Source organism: Cygnus olor, chromosome 24 (genome assembly GCF_009769625.2).
Source record: "Cygnus olor isolate bCygOlo1 chromosome 24, bCygOlo1.pri.v2, whole genome shotgun sequence".
Classification (NCBI taxonomy): domain Eukaryota; kingdom Metazoa; phylum Chordata; class Aves; order Anseriformes; family Anatidae; genus Cygnus; species Cygnus olor.
In genome coordinates this window covers 1587569-1603083 of record NC_049192.1, presented here as the reverse complement: position 1 = coordinate 1603083, position 15515 = coordinate 1587569, and the positions used below count along the sequence as shown (strand labels likewise).

Below are 15515 nucleotides of genomic sequence, written 5' to 3'. Positions count from 1 at the left end.
TGAAAGCACTTATCCAAGATTTTAGCAAAAGAATTACTTGACTCAAAGTCTCCTTTTAACCCCTGGCTTTTTACCATAATCTTCCTGAGTTACTCAGAACAGAACAATCGTGTAATCAGGGAGAAGTTGCATTAAAGAGTGACACTTTTTTCTTGCCTCTGAACCATTAAGTGGGCTGGCTCCATCTTTTTTCTTTTTGATGAGTTCCATTTGTTTTCAAAGAGTAGATAGAAATGCAGATAGAGTTTTGGAATAATTGCATGAAATTCATTGGTCACAGAAGAGTAAGTCACACGATTTTCTCTTTGAAACTTTATAGCCGGTCTGCCAAGCTCGTCGGGCTCGGAACGGATCTGAGCGATGCGGTGGTGCAGGAGTGAACCAGCTCTCTGCTTACAGGACAGAGCCCATCTTGCAGAGACACAAGCAGCAATTCGAGGCAGAGCTGCCTGGGATGCCGGTTCTTGGCTCTCCCTACGCCAGGAGAAGGGGACCTTACAGAAATCTCAGGCACTGTCCTGCAAAAGAGGCATTTGTAGGGTGCTCTACCACAAGCTGGAGAGAATCTCACCAACGATGGCACAGAAAGAGCTTCCAAAGCTCTCACTTGTTTGCTCCATGCAAGTGCTACTGGGACACCGGTCTTGGAAAGAACACAACAGCCTGAGGAGGACACCCCACCCGCTATACAGCCTACGAAAGGGCCATCTACCTTTCGGTTATCTGTAACATGAACAAATAAATGCACCACAGAGCCATCATACCATCAGTCGTAAACACATTCATGCTCTTACTCCAGTACAGTCTCTTAACTCATCATGTTTTAATTGTCTCCATTTTCATTCAAACACTCTGATTCCATGCTCCTTACAGCATAGCAAGGAGGACTCTTTCTAAAAGACCCAGTTGTTCTGCATTTTCCTCACCTTGCTGGGATTCCTACCAGGAGAGCACCTGTAAACATTTGAAGCAATATTACCACAGCAAGCACAGGAAAGACTCCCCAGACGATCCTGGTCTGCCTTTGGGACGCTGCTGTGCCACTGCACTGCGCGCCCGCGGGTGCGCTCTCCGCAATCGCGCACGCTGGCAGTCTTGAAAGCAGAAAAATAAGGAACCAACACACTCTGATTGAGCATTATGGAAAGCAAGTCTTTGTTGTTGCTCACACCTGACTGCCTGGATCTCATAGGTAGCTAGAAGAGTACCTTCACATTTCATAATAGATGAGATGTAAAACTAATTTTAAAACAAACTATTACCATGAAAGCGTATCACTTTATCTCCGCATAAAGGCAGCTTTTCACATCCCTCCTGAGCTGACACATCACAGAGCTGAAAGTCCCAGCAAATAATTTATAAAGAATGCATTAGAAGAGATACGTACTTATAGCTCTCCAACACCTGTTTCAGATGCCTAGCGCTAACTTGCAGTTATCTATCATTTATTGAATCACAGACGAGCGATCATTGGCCAACTGCTGGTGCTCCTGCAACTGAGATTGTGCCACACTGAAATCCTGTTCATCTCTGAATTATTAAAATATGGAAAGTTCTAAATTGACTTACAAATGGGACAAGTTGTAAATCTCCATGTGCATGCATGCATCTACTTTTTAGGCTAAAATTGCATGCCAAGGAAATAGGAACATTAGAAATAAGATAATTAGGGATAGATTAGTACTATTAGAGCAAGTCAGGCACCCAAGCGGAAATCGGATTTCCACAGGGCTGGGTCAATACAAACCCACAATAAGAAAAGCAAACAGTTGGTAAGAAACTGGGGGGGTTCACTTGTGATGACTGAGGCAAGCAGAGAGGAATCTTGAACATTTCTCCAGTAAAGGTGCATGGCCTTGACTAGCGTGCTACCAGCTGTCTGGAGTTCATCTCTCAAGTTTTTTGTTTGTTTATTTACAGGAATTCTATTACTAACTTCCAATATCATTATAACTGGTGGGTTCCTAAGAATACCTTTGATTTTCACAAGTAGATATTCCCTGGGAAAACTGGAAAGTAAGACACCCCACCCTAAAAAATAATAATAAAAAAAACACCAAACAAACCACAAGACAAAAAAAAACCAACAACTGACGACTCAATGTACACAATCCTTGCAAAATTCCCTTCCATTGTATGCACATTCCCTACACGTGCTTGTTCCCACCCTGTACCCACAAAGCCCCGAAATGAGCCAGGCACGCGGTGAGCTGCAGGCACGCGGCTCTTGGCTCACGTGTAAAGGCTCCAGTCCCAGCTCCCAGGCACTGCAGTCCCTCTGCTCATACATGTCTGACTGATATCCTGGATTATATTGCTAAGAATTAATTTCAAAAGTACAATTCCAGCATATAAACTGTGCTGCTTGTTTTCAGATGCCATCATTTAGAGAATGTTCAAGGGAATTGTAAAACAGGATTCACTTTATGATGCGGATGAAGTTGGCACTGAATTCTAAACGAGCTGGATACTGCATGCTAAATTGTGTCAGCAACACCTCAGTGAACAGAAATATGAGCTTTTCTCTGTCTGAGACACCTCGCCTTGTGTGATACAGAGAGTGGCATCCTTATCAACTTAGACAGAACAGACTAGATTTTATGACAAATCTGTCAGTTGTGCGCGGTTTGAGATACATTTCCATCTGGGTGTACTTAGCAGGTCTAACAAGGATGTGGTCTTTCAGATCAGTATTTTTCCGAGTTGTAGTTTACGTAACATATTAAAACTATCTGAAACATTATTTCCCATTCCCTGCAGAAATCAATATTCCCTGGAGCTCTCATACCTGAGAGCGGCAGACCCGTAGTCCAGTCTCCTTCTTGCTTCATTGCAAAGGACAGGTATGATGCCCTTCCTCACAGCCTGCGCTCCTCCTCTGCCAGTGCTTCCTTGCAGCATCCATTACCTGTGACATGCACATAACAGTATGAACCAGGAGGCAAGGTTGCAGCTCTGACCTTTAGAATTTCTAAAACAAGTGTTTTGCGATCAGTGGTCCCGGTACAGAAGGAACAGAGCTCCGATAAATAACTTTTCATGGCCCAACTATACCTTTCCCCCAGAGCTATAAATCTTTTAACTACAGACACACTCGTGCAACCCTGGGAATCAGAAGCATAGCAAAATGCACACATTACAGTATTTTTGGTATCACGCTATTTGCAATATTCCATATACTTAGAATAAAAAAGAGCATAAATGCTAGAAATAGTCCTAGCGCTTGTGAACTAATCCTGTGTTTACCCAAACCACTCTCCTTTCGGTGTCTCAGGATTTGTGCCCTGCTCAGCTGTGCAGAAGTAATCAAAATGGTACCTTGCATCCATCAAAAGATCTGAGAGTACAGTCAGTTTTGACTTTTGAAGTTTGTGCATCCAGCCATGGAAAGAAATAGGTGATTGCATCTGGCACGAAAGTGATAGATTTGCTTAGGAAGACTTCAACCTGAAGCACCAGGATCCAAGCAAATGATAAAAGCAGCGTGCTTTCAGTTTGTTTCATCTCTTCCTCTCCTCACTGCAGCTTGATAGACCAGGCTGAGATGTGACATGCTAAAACTTCATTACCATAGCCACGCTCTCCATACAGCGCCGTTTGGGCTTTATCCATTGCAGGGCAGAGTCTTAGAAGAGCATACTTTATTATAGCTCAATAAAAGGCAGTGTGGTCAAAATAGCAACTGCCAATTTGCAGGACAGTGTGGGTTCCAATCTGTCTGTTATTTATGTTATAATGGAAATGGGATGGAAGAAATGACAAATATGCTTAGCAGATACGATGAGCATCCAGACGGGAAGGCATTATTAGCAAACATTCATTTAGCAGAGGCAACTACTGCCGCTACAGCCTGGGTAGTGTGTTGGACAGAACAGGAGCTTGGAACGGGAATACCTCAGATGAACACACAGAGAAGAAAAATGATGAAGGAAAATATCACTGGCGCGGCTGCATATGGCAGCGAGCGCTGTGCCAGGACTGGGATTCCTTCATCCACCAAGACGAGCCGAGCTCTGCATCCAAACATCATCGTTAAGTCTTTGAACGTCCCTCTGGGACCTGACAAGGATTAGGAAAATGGGATTTCGGACCTCGTTTGAGGTACGGCATCATTTAAAACCAAGTGTACCTGGGCAGACGCAGGCAGCTGTGCACTGATCCTGCCCAGCCTGAACTAGAGGAGAGGAGAGAGGACAGAACAGTGCCCCTGAGGCCCAGCCAGCAGCTGGAAGAACCCAGCCCCTGGCTGCTCCGCTCCCAGCCAAGGCTCCCCCCTTTGGAGTGTTTTGCACAGCACGCAGGCAGGCTTCCTCCTCTCATTTACACCAGAAGCACCAGGGAAGCTGCGCGGCCCAGCTTACACCTGGCGGGACTGGAAAGGATTTAGGAGCACAGGAAGGAGCGCGAGGAAAACCGTGCCACGTTTTGACAAGGAAGCACCAGAAGAGACCACCACATCGGCACTCCTCTGTTCGGTCCTGCTGACCTTCCCAGCCAAGGCAGCCCCCGTTCCCTGCCTCCCTGTCCCCCAGCCGATGGCTGTCGCCTGACACACAAAGCCTATGTCCAGAAGTCCGATTTTGAATTCTGGTAAGGCCGCCTGCCCTTCATTTATATTCCTTCTCCTGTCAAAGCGATGGTGACATTAACAAGCACACTCAGAGGGGGGCTTTGTGCCAATTAACAATTTCTCGTTAGCTTAATTAGGGGACACATGTTTTTAATCACAGCTAAGAATGTGGAGTGATTGAAGAATTGATTCGGAGCTTTTGAAAGCATCACTGTCAGCGCAGGGAATTTAATTCGGCAGATGCGGTTAAAGAAAGAGAGCACGGGCCTTAAATGACTTGGGCTAAATGAGCTTAATAGCGGGCTGGAGCAGAAGGAACTGCAGTTACACGGACAATATTTCCCTCTCGTCACCCATGAGAGTCTACTCTTAATTTCTGAGACATTGAGAAATGTGTATAAAAACATCACCAACACTGATTTAGTTCTGGGATTCGCACCTGTAATTTTGCAGCACAAACACACGTCCCACCTCCTAAGCCAAGAGCCCTGAAGCTTTCAGCACAGGGCAGCGCGCCTCGGGAGAAGCCCCATTCATCTCCCACATTTACTGTGCTAATATCAGGCTGCTTGAGCTGAGCAGGTACTTGGGGATATCCCCTGTGCCTGGACTTTTGTTCCCCCCTAAAGAGAAACGCTATCAAACTGATCTATTTCACCTTAAGTTGGCACTAAAGTTGGATGTTAAATTTCATGAAATACGCTGTTTTCCTCCAAGGCATGGCGAGTCTGCTGACCGCTGGGCTTAGGCGCTTATAGGATAAGGGAAGAAGCCAGCTGCGTTCTCCTCCTCCTTCCCCTGCTCCGAAACTGGAGTTCGAGCAATAATGGCCTCAATTCAGATGATTTTATTTATTTATTTATTTTTATCAGCAAGCAACAAGCATGGCAAACTTTGCAGAGCTGCCTTGAGACCTGTAACTCAGCTGTCCTTCTGTCCAGCCTCCTGACCATGCCACCTCCCTGACGCTGAGTTCAGACATCTCAGCCCCCCCAGCACCAAGACTGTTCACCCTCTTCCCTGAAGTGAGCCCCGACCATCCTCAGAGAGAGGAGTGTGAGGAACACGCACGTTTTTCAATGCTCTTATCAAACAAAATCTGCCAATGGACGCTTGAGCCAGACAGAGTAGATCAAAACTGTCCACAGATCAAAGCTGTGGCACCCCAACTGGATGTTTTTAAAGAGTAACCGAGGCTTCACTTGCCTTTTGCAAAGGGCAACAAATTGTACCATGGGGGGAGGTGGAGGAACACAGGCCTATCGAAGAGGCGTCGCTGAAAAAAAATGAAGCTGCAATATTTTAGCTGCAGGAAGCAAATGCAAATGCTGGCATCCCTCTGCCTCTCCTTCTTCCTGGTAGCAGTTGTTGGTCCCCTGTTCATTGAAACTCCAGCCTTCATTGATGGGTGTTACTTAACGTATCCCTTTTGTCATCGTATTCTGAACTTCGCTTTGGGAAAAAAAAACAGGAACATAGCACAGTGCAGCACTTGCACAGTGCAGGAAGGATGACATTTACTGGCAATAGCATGTATAGAAATAAAGGCCTCAAGGCCTTTGATAGCCACAACAATATTCATGCAAGTGCTAAAATGAGTGGTTTAAAGCAACAAAAACATGTACAGAAAAACTGAGTGTGGGCCTGACAAAAGGAGGTTACTTCTAATGCAGCTGGGTCAGCGGATCTGGACCCGTTTCCACAATGTCTCTCCAGACCACACGTCTATAATCAAAAGCCGCCTTTTTTAACCCAGCCTTCTGCTTCACAGACTGCGTCATTGCCTTCTCTACAGGGAGGAGGAGAAGACTGAATGGCTGCCCAACTTTAAACACACCTGAAAGTGAATTACACCACAGAACTCCATCACCTTGACATCGTGCTGGCATTCCGTCTAACACTGTAACTTGGTACCAATCTACATATCCCTGTAAGTGACCTTACATGGTCTTGAGTGACAGATGTCCAAGGACCTACAGCTTTGGTAAATCCCTTCTTTGCCCCACATCCCTGCGCTATGAATGAGGCCTGACACTGTAACGCACCCTCGTTCTGCACCCCAGGACCTTCCCTCCCTCAGGAAGAGGAGAGGAGCAGCTCTGTTCTAGCGGATGCCTTATTCCCAGTTCCACCCTCCAGACTCTCAGGAGTCACAGGTTTCAATTCCTCTCACATCAGCCACCTCTAACGAATTTCCTTACCAGGTTTCAGGCACAGGGCATGGCAACAAATTCTGGTTGACTCCAAATCATCTCAGCTGCTGCTCACAGGACTGCATTTACCTTGCTCAAACACTGTCCTCTTAACAAATGTGGACTAAGTCGTCTAAAATGAGGATGAGCTCTCCATTTAACAAACATGCAGACAAATAACTTGTTTCTTACCTTGATTTGTTTTAAAAATAATCTCCTTTTCCCCACCCAAATATAATAAACATTGTGGAAAGGTTAAGGTCAGAAATAGATGGATTCTCTAAGTTAGCAGACTGGAAATATTCAAAGAATGAAATCAGCAGAACCGAAGCCAGCTCTAATAGCTTTCATCTGTTATGTTTGCCTTCTTCCACTAATCTAATGCCCATGTTTTTGTAGAACAGGAGTTAAACAACTTTTTTCTTTCCAGATTTATGAGTAATATGTAGCAAATCTGGAAGATCATTCACGCAAACAGTAGCTTTCCAAACCTCAGAAGCATTCATCTTAAACAAAAATTGTATGTGGGGTTTTTCAGAAGCGTCGGAGCCCTCGTGTAAGCGCAGCTATTGATTTCACCTTTAGAGCAGCAATTTAAGATATATATGCAGTGTCAATGTCGCTGTTAATGAAACTTATCTTTCCCTACTCAGTATTCTGAGTATTTTCTTGTATATAGAAATTGGAGGAAGTTACAAATTATGCTGCAGTACGTGTAGGTGATGCATTACAAAAGATGATCATATTTTACAGAGCATCATTCATCTTGAGAGATGCTGAACTGCTTCTGAAATATTTGCATGGCACACATCTCCTAATGCAATGGCAGAAAAAGAGACAACATGAGGATTCCTCTGCCCTTCCAACATCTACACAAAAGCCAGCAGACTGTTATTGTAGCTGTCGAGCCAGGCTGGGAGCTGTGTCATTACGGAGCAGGTTGCTCTGCACTCCTGCCCGGAAAGCTCAGAGCAGAGGTGGCTGCCCCGCCTGTGCTGCGGGACGCGGCAGAGGGCACATCTGGATTAACCATACTGGGAGAAAAATGGCTAGCTTTTACTGACAAAAGTAACATTGCATGGACTTTGTGCGTTGTTTTACCCCCAAAGAAGGCGGCTTAGGCTGTCCTACTGAGGCGTAATCCTTACTTCCAGCAGAATTACATCTCCCATGTCTGTTGGTTAACCCAGCTGGCTTTGTATTCCAGGCTCTTTTCTCCTTCCTCTTTGTATTTATCTGCATGTAGCTAACTTCCCAAAGTCAAACCAATGATGTATTGCAGAAGACAACAGCATTTAACACAGCACCACAATTTCTGAACGTCTTTGTCACCCACACAACAGCAGAGCCCTGACAATATTAATGGATACCTCCCCAAGGCAACGCTAAAACGGCCCCGGGAACCTTCTGACGAGGGCAAAGCCAGTTGTGGGGCGATCCATCAGAGCGGCACCAGGGACCCCCGGCTCTGACAGGCTCCGGGAGGCGGCTGCGGGGGAAGGTGCCCGCGTACCCCACTGCTCCTTTCTGCCACGAGCCTACAGCACCGGCTGTATGCCAGGGAGCCCTCTGGGAAGCACACACACAGCATTTAACCGTTTTTTGCCACCCGGAGATATAACAACCCTTCAATTTATTTCGTGTCCCACATTATTATGTTTCATACACACTGCTGACTTTGGCCTACAGTAAAAGCTGTATCACTTCTCACATCCTGCCCACCAGGCAGACAAAAACTCCTGGGAAGGTTAGAAAAGTAGAATTACATACTTTCGGTGGTGATCTGTTTGAAGTAAATCAGAGACCTTCATTCACAAACACAGAGTACGTGAAGGCTCTGGCCCAGAAGGGTCATGGCAAGGTTTGAGCCTTACACACCAACTTCTTCATCGCCTTTCAGAGCTGCCTTTCCCTTAAAGGTCCACCCTCTGAGCAGACCTCTCCTGAGCCAGGTTACTCAGCAGAAAGCCAACCACTCACACAACCACAAACAATGCCCCCACCAGCCCCAGCTCCCCCAACCCAGCTCTGTTATACCTCCACTGCAGCAATCCGGAGCCAGCTGCAGGCATGGCTTAACAGCAATTACCACGCAGGTTCCATACATTGCAGTGATTAATTGAGAACAGGAACTTCAGACACCTGCAGTTTTGAAAAATAAACAAGCAATTAGTGAGGCTTACAACTCATGCCTGAGTCACTGCTCCCCTGCTTTTTTTTTTTTTTTTGCTTTTTTTGTAACATAACTGTGATGCTAACCTGAACTGATATTCAAGCACTACTTCGAATGATGTTGTCATTATCAGTTCAATTCAGAGGACGTGGCCAAGAAGTCAATGGCCAACTAGTCTATAAAAGCAGGTCAAGGAGAAACAATGCACTGGGGAAGAATTAGAGAAAATTACCTATTATCTTGGGGCTTGAATGTCAGCTGAGTCCTACAGGCAGTACCAGAACATTCATCGGCAGGCTACCAGGCTTAGATGCTTGGGAAGTGGCTGAAACTCACTGGAAGGAGAGCTTTTAAAAATATTGAAACATAACAATATTTATAAGGAATAAAATTAGTTTAAATATTTATAGAATGTGAAATAATTACTGCGAAGATTAAGAAAAAGAGCAAAATTATTAAACAAATAAAATGGCTATAAACAAACACAGTTCTCAAAGAAATAAAAGGATTATGGCAAAGCTTGCCTGTGAAAATTGATAAAAAGCCTTATTCTTAATTTCCTCTCCATCCATTAAGAGCTAGCCATGTGGAGAAATTATTAGTATCTGTAATATTTCAACCTGTATTTTTAAACAGTCATTCAAATTAATGCAAAGCAGATGGAATGGGCCATATTTTCCTAAATTACACACATTAAAATATGTAACTGAAGTTTTTGAGCTTGCAGACTAAGCTGTAGAGCAGGCACAGGCCCCGTCCCCCGTTACCTACCCCGCTCTACTGCTGCGGGGCAGCTGCAGCAGGGCCTGGGGAGCGCATGGCTCACGTGGCACGGGGCGGGTGAGCCCCCTTTTGGGGGTCTCATTTGGGAATGATTTGTTGAAAAGAGGTCTATTAGAGGTCTAACCCATGTTTTTTTCCCCCCAAACAGGGACTGCTCTGTCCAGTCTACTTTTGGCAGGTATTTATCTAAGTGCCTGTTAAAATCATCACCGAGGTGCACGTGCAGACTCAGGAGCGGCTGTCGGGGGGGCCGGGTTCTCACCTGCCCCATGCGACCGAGCATCCCACCAGCCCCCGAGAGCCTCCCGGCCCCGTCTCCTGCCCTCGTGGCTCTCCTGCCCGTGGCTCGCTGAGCCTGGGCCCTCCTGTTACAGGGAGCAAAGCCCAGGCTCGTGCACCGTGCCCGGCACAACCCGGCCGGGTGCCCCGAGCCCCGCGGGTCCCACGGCACACGAGCCAGCGGCAGCACCCAGGATAAAGCCGAGAGCATATGCACCAGCAGGACAAACACATCTCCCTTGCGCAGAGACAGCCTGGCAAGGGCTCCTGGAAAGGCGTGAAGAAAGTTGCTGCCAGGATGTAAGAAAGGAGGGGGAGACAGCTGGCCTCTGAGCACAAAGCGCGCTCTTTCACACGAGCAGCGAGGCCAACAAAGCCTTTCCTCCCCCGACGCCCCGTCTGCTCCTTCCCCATTCACAGGAACCGGCAGCCTTGCCGAAAGACTAACGAAGGCTTATGCAAACTGCTCCTGCCATGTGGAGACCAATTAAGCATATGTGCATCCACCTATGCAAAGTGTGAGCGTGGAGGCCGTGTAACGAGGCGCCCCCTTGGAAGCGGCGGCTCCAGGACATCCTCCAGTGAAGCACAGCTCGGCGTGGAAGTGGTGTGGAGATCTCCACAGCCCCAGCAGGGTCGTGCAGACATCGGTGGGGGTCTCACACCATGCTGTGCCCCTTCCTCCATACTCAGTGGCTAGAAAATGATCTTGTGCGTTAGCCTGGCACACAGGATCCATGTGCGAGGCGGACAACCTAATGATGGTTAATGTTATCACATCTGGGAGAGGTAACCCAACGTGCCCCCATTCATCTGCAGCACTGGGTCAGGGTATTTCACTTGGCACCTTTGGTTTGGACTAAGGCAGAGGGAAGTTATTTTTTTCCCTGTGTTTCTTAACGCCTCAGCAATTAGAAACTCAAAATTTCTATTCTGCTTCAGATGTGGGTGGCCTTGTTTTCTGGTTTGCACAAATCACCGTGTTTACACACCACGACGGTAAGCACCGCGTGGCGATAGGTGGGGATGTGCACTGTGAAAGGAATGAGCTGAGACGGGGGACTAGGCTAAAAGAAAACAAGCCTGCAGGTAAAAACAAAGTCTCCGATGAAAAGCAGAATTAAACATGCCACAATATTTCCTGCTGTTTCTATCAGAAACCTCAGACAGACCCCCTCTGTGTACAGGCGTACAAAATTCACTGGAGATCGCCCCGAGAGGAAAGCCTTATCAGTAAAGACAGGTACGTCTCCCACCACTGTGACGCTCTGTGAATTATATCTTAACAGTTTACCTGTTCCTCCTGAACTGATGTAAATATCTCCATGTTAATCTAATGGCACTTACTCTAGCGTTCTTTTCAGAGGAGTAACTGCTCTTCTCTGGTTTCAAATCAAGCACAGGTTTTCTTCCCTATTGGACCGGTTTGGATTTGATCACTTCTGCATTTATTTACCTTAACTTCTGCAAACGAAACAAAAGCTCTCCCTGTCGCACTTGGGTTTGCTCCTCGTAAGAGCTGGGAAACAGCCGCAGAAGCAGCGTGGCAGTCTCCGGGTCAGGCTCCCTCAGGAGCCCGCTTCGCTCGCTGTAGCAAACCTTGTGCTTGTTTTCAAAATATTTTCCTCCTGGCAAAATAAAATTTTTCCGCATGAGTCTGGGGAGTGGGCAGGCAATGCCAGCGCGGCTGCGACTCGCACACAGCCGCTCGAAAGGCTCTGATGTAAACAGTTCGGTCAGTTTGGAACAGACCCTGAGATAAACCCTGAGTTAATCCTGCAACCGCAGCCTCCAGCCAGCAGCGAGCAAGTCTCCTCTGCTGGGATAAATCCGCGGGCAAGAAGCCAGTGGAGCTGTGATAGCGTACACTGACTGCGAATCTGGTCTGCTGTTTCCAAATAAATAAAAAAACCCAACAGACAGAAGGTTGGCTACGTGCGTACATGGAGAGGGAGGCTTCAAGCAGATAAATCTGGAGGAGAGCGCAAGGTCTGCAGGGGTTTGTGATGGATTACGTTGCATGTCTGAACATAATACACATTAAGGCTGGAGACACTGATGCCTTGAATGGTGTGAAATTCCATCTAATGTGGGTTGTTTGCCTGACACAAACATGTTTAGCACGAGATGGAACAAAGGCGAGAAAATCACAGCAGAGTTTTTGAGTGATGCTTGAAAAATTGTTTGCTCTCCCCCCCGCCCCTTAAAAATGCTACTTGTTTTCCTCCAACCCCATACCTCTCCCCCCTTTTCTGGTAATGGCTTAGTAAATAATTCAGAGAAAAAACAAGAACCAGAACTCAGCGTAATAAAAATGATGTCTCTATCTGCTGTTGAGGCGCATCGTGCCACTTAAGTAAGACAGATGGGAGGATATGCTGTACTTTGCTTAGTAAACTGCATTGAGAGAAACTGAATAAGCCTGAAATTAGAGCAGAGGGCGAGATGGGGGTGGATGTACTGGTACAGTGTTGCCTGACAAAGATGCAGGGAAAAGTAATTTACTCTGAAATGACAGTTTGAAGGGGGAAGAAAAATAAACACACAGGAGGGAGCTTAGACTCATTAGCAGCCCAGCCTCGGTATTTCATCATTAATAATAATAAAGAACCCAGCTGAACCAGTGACTCAGAATAGCACTCAAGTCTCCGTGTCCCCATCTTTAGTTAACACACAATAACTGGCAGTGCGGCGGCGAAGTGGGATGAGGAATGGGTCGGATACGACGTGGGCTGCTGCTTGCAGAGCTGCCGAAGGCACGGGTGACTCTTTGGGGAGCAGAGCTGATTTATGCCAGGCCGAGGCCGGGGCAATTAGAGCTGCAGCATTTCTCCATCCTTAATGTGTCCCGGGCATGCTGAGCACCAGCCCGGCTACCACGGCAGGGCTGTCTGGGGCTCAGAGGACTCCCACTCTGCTTTATGAATATTCTCCTTCATGTGAAATACATTCTCTGTGTACTGGAACAAGGAGGCGAAGAGACAAAGGGAAATAGCGGTGATGGCTCCATGCTCAGGGACCACAAAATGGCTGGGGCTAAAACAGAGCAGGGAGCAGGGAGAACTGATTGATCTAGCCTAAGTTTAAGGACTAGGGTTGGTCAAAATATTACTTCTGCCATTCAATATTCCAAGTGTTTAGCTCACTTAGAAATCTTCCTGCTGAAATATGTTTTCTGTTTTGTCTTCCCCTTGTCAGCCCAGGTTGTGGTCTTCGCGTTACCGTGCGCTGAACCCTGCCGGCCTGGCGGGCACTGCAGCGGGACGCCGGTCAGGAAGGAGGGGGAGGTGAATGGTGTCCATGCTTCAGTAAATGGCCTTTTTTCCAGAGTTAGCAATGAGCCAGTTATCTCCGAAGGACAGTATGCTATGTTTATCATGATGGTCCTGTGCCCCTGTACTTTAAGTTATTGCCCTAATTCTGCAGTGTTAAAGTATATTTACGTGATTCAGTTGTAGGAAGAGCCGGCGGTCCCAATGGCCAAAGATCACCCATAGCTGAAAGCACATTTTCAGCCAAGCCTCAGACCCCATGTGCTAAGCAATTCTGACAAACTGAGCACTTATTTTGGTTCCCAAATGGGAGCTGAGCAATTTAGAAGAGCTTGTCTTGGAATTTTAAGCACTGAAAATTTGGCTTTCAGTATAACTCAGATTCAGGGCTTCAGTATCTATTTTACTTCCACTGGAAACCAAACAGAGCCTAACCAACCCCCTCTCACCCCCCCAGAAAGCCCCACACAGCTTTAAGTTTGAAGTGTAATTTATAAATATTGATTGTGTGCTTGAGGCTCAATCTCGGAAGGTGCTGAGTACACACACATCTTACTGATGCCCTTTGGACAGCCTCAGGGGAAAGCCACTTGATAAATGCACAATACTGTTATTCTAGTAACAAGAAGTGCTAAGAACTGTTATTGTAATGTCCCTTCAAACACAAGTACAGATTTGTTTTGGAAACATACATATAATGGAAGTTGCAAGGTAGAGGTTCAATACATTAATTATGCCTCAGCATGAGAGCTTTGACAGCTTATGGGCAGACTAATTAAATGTCTTTAATTAAAATACACGGTCCTTGCAAAACTGAGACTGGAGATGGAATAGGCGGCTCCGCTACGGTTGAAAATGACCTTAATGAAGTCATCCAGAACCAAACGGAGCCCAATGTCTTCGCTGCATCAGCACACCATCGGGACCTCATGCGCCCGGCGGGGTTTGAGCAGCTGACTGGCAGATCCTGTGCTAGGACTGAGAGACACGGCGCCTGCAGACAGAAGCTGTCCTCTTCTGGTTTTCCTCCACCTCACGCTCTGGTCACTGAGCCCGGGCTGACCTGCCCAGGGAAGGCTGAAGTCCTGTTCCTGCCATGCCGTGCACTGGTCCTGCCGGGAAGGGGGATGCAGGGCACAGCACGGCGGGTTACTGCACGAGCGACAGTCTGGTGCTAACAAGGAGCTGCAATGTTGCTCCTGTGCATATGCAATCTGAAAGGGTCTGTTTATAATCCCAGAAAACTGCACCAGTGAAGATCCTAAACACAAAACCGGGAAATGTTTCACATTTTTAAAGAGGAGCTTCTGGTCTTCCCTTCTTTGTTCTGTGCCAGAAAGCACAACACTGGGTTGTAAAGACTAAGTATCAATTTATGTTTTATCATGAGAACCTTGGCTTTCAGACTCCTTCTATAGGTTCAACCGAATCTTTTCAACTGAGTTATGGTTCACATTTACATAAATTACCATATGAAACTTGTTAATATTTCCTGAATATTCTTTCTCATAGCGCTATTAGACAAGGTTCTCCGCTTTTGTTTGGGACTCAGTGTCAGCAAATCACAACTCATGACTGTGATCAGTTAGGAACACAGCAAAATAATATATTCCCTAAAATACAGTCTGGGTGTCAAATAGTCTGTCCTGAGAAACGCTCTCTGAAATCGGCAGAATTTTAGCATGCAACTTACAGGGAGGGTTGTCACTGGGGCCAGCGGGAAGTTCCCGACCCACTGCCACGTACACACTGCGTGAGCTCAGACTTGCTTCGTGGAAGGCACTATGCTGGGAACACGCTCTGGTGTCATTTTTTATTCTGTTTTTTTAGACTCATCTATAGGAGGATAGACCAAGAGGAATTTCACCTATTGAAAACAATTTATTGATGGATTCTCCAACGATAGCATAATTCCCTCTGGTATATTTGCTATGCCAATGAGGTAGGCAGTAAGCTCTGCACCTCTCCACTGCAGAGGAGGTCATAAAATCTGTCTGGATGGTGGCTGAAAAGATGCTCAGCAGCTCTGCACTCCTGCCTGCTGCCAGCGCCGCGCCTGGGACGTGCCCTGCTTGAGCCACTGAGTCCTGCAGGGTCTTGGCCCATGGCTTGCCGCAGAAAGCAGGACCTACTATTTCTGTGGACTAAAAACTGTGGGGCCTTGTTGCTGCTGCGAGGAGATTTACTTTTGAATGCAAACTGCTGTAGGTGAAAAGAGCACAATGAGGACAGTCGGATGTGTTTTG

The 15515-nt window shown here is 46.7% G+C and overlaps 1 long non-coding RNA gene across 1 annotated transcript in view; it reads right to left on the bottom strand.

Moving 5' to 3' along the window:
• Positions 1-15515, bottom strand: part of LOC121059130 — a 133722-nt gene that overhangs the window by 30847 nt on the left and 87360 nt on the right. Inside the window, exons 2-3 of the long non-coding RNA XR_005814441.1 lie at positions 8800-8904; positions 2789-2908 (exon numbers count right to left, since the gene is read on the bottom strand). This is a non-coding gene — a long non-coding RNA (uncharacterized LOC121059130). The remainder of the gene's footprint in view (positions 1-2788; positions 2909-8799; positions 8905-15515) is intronic.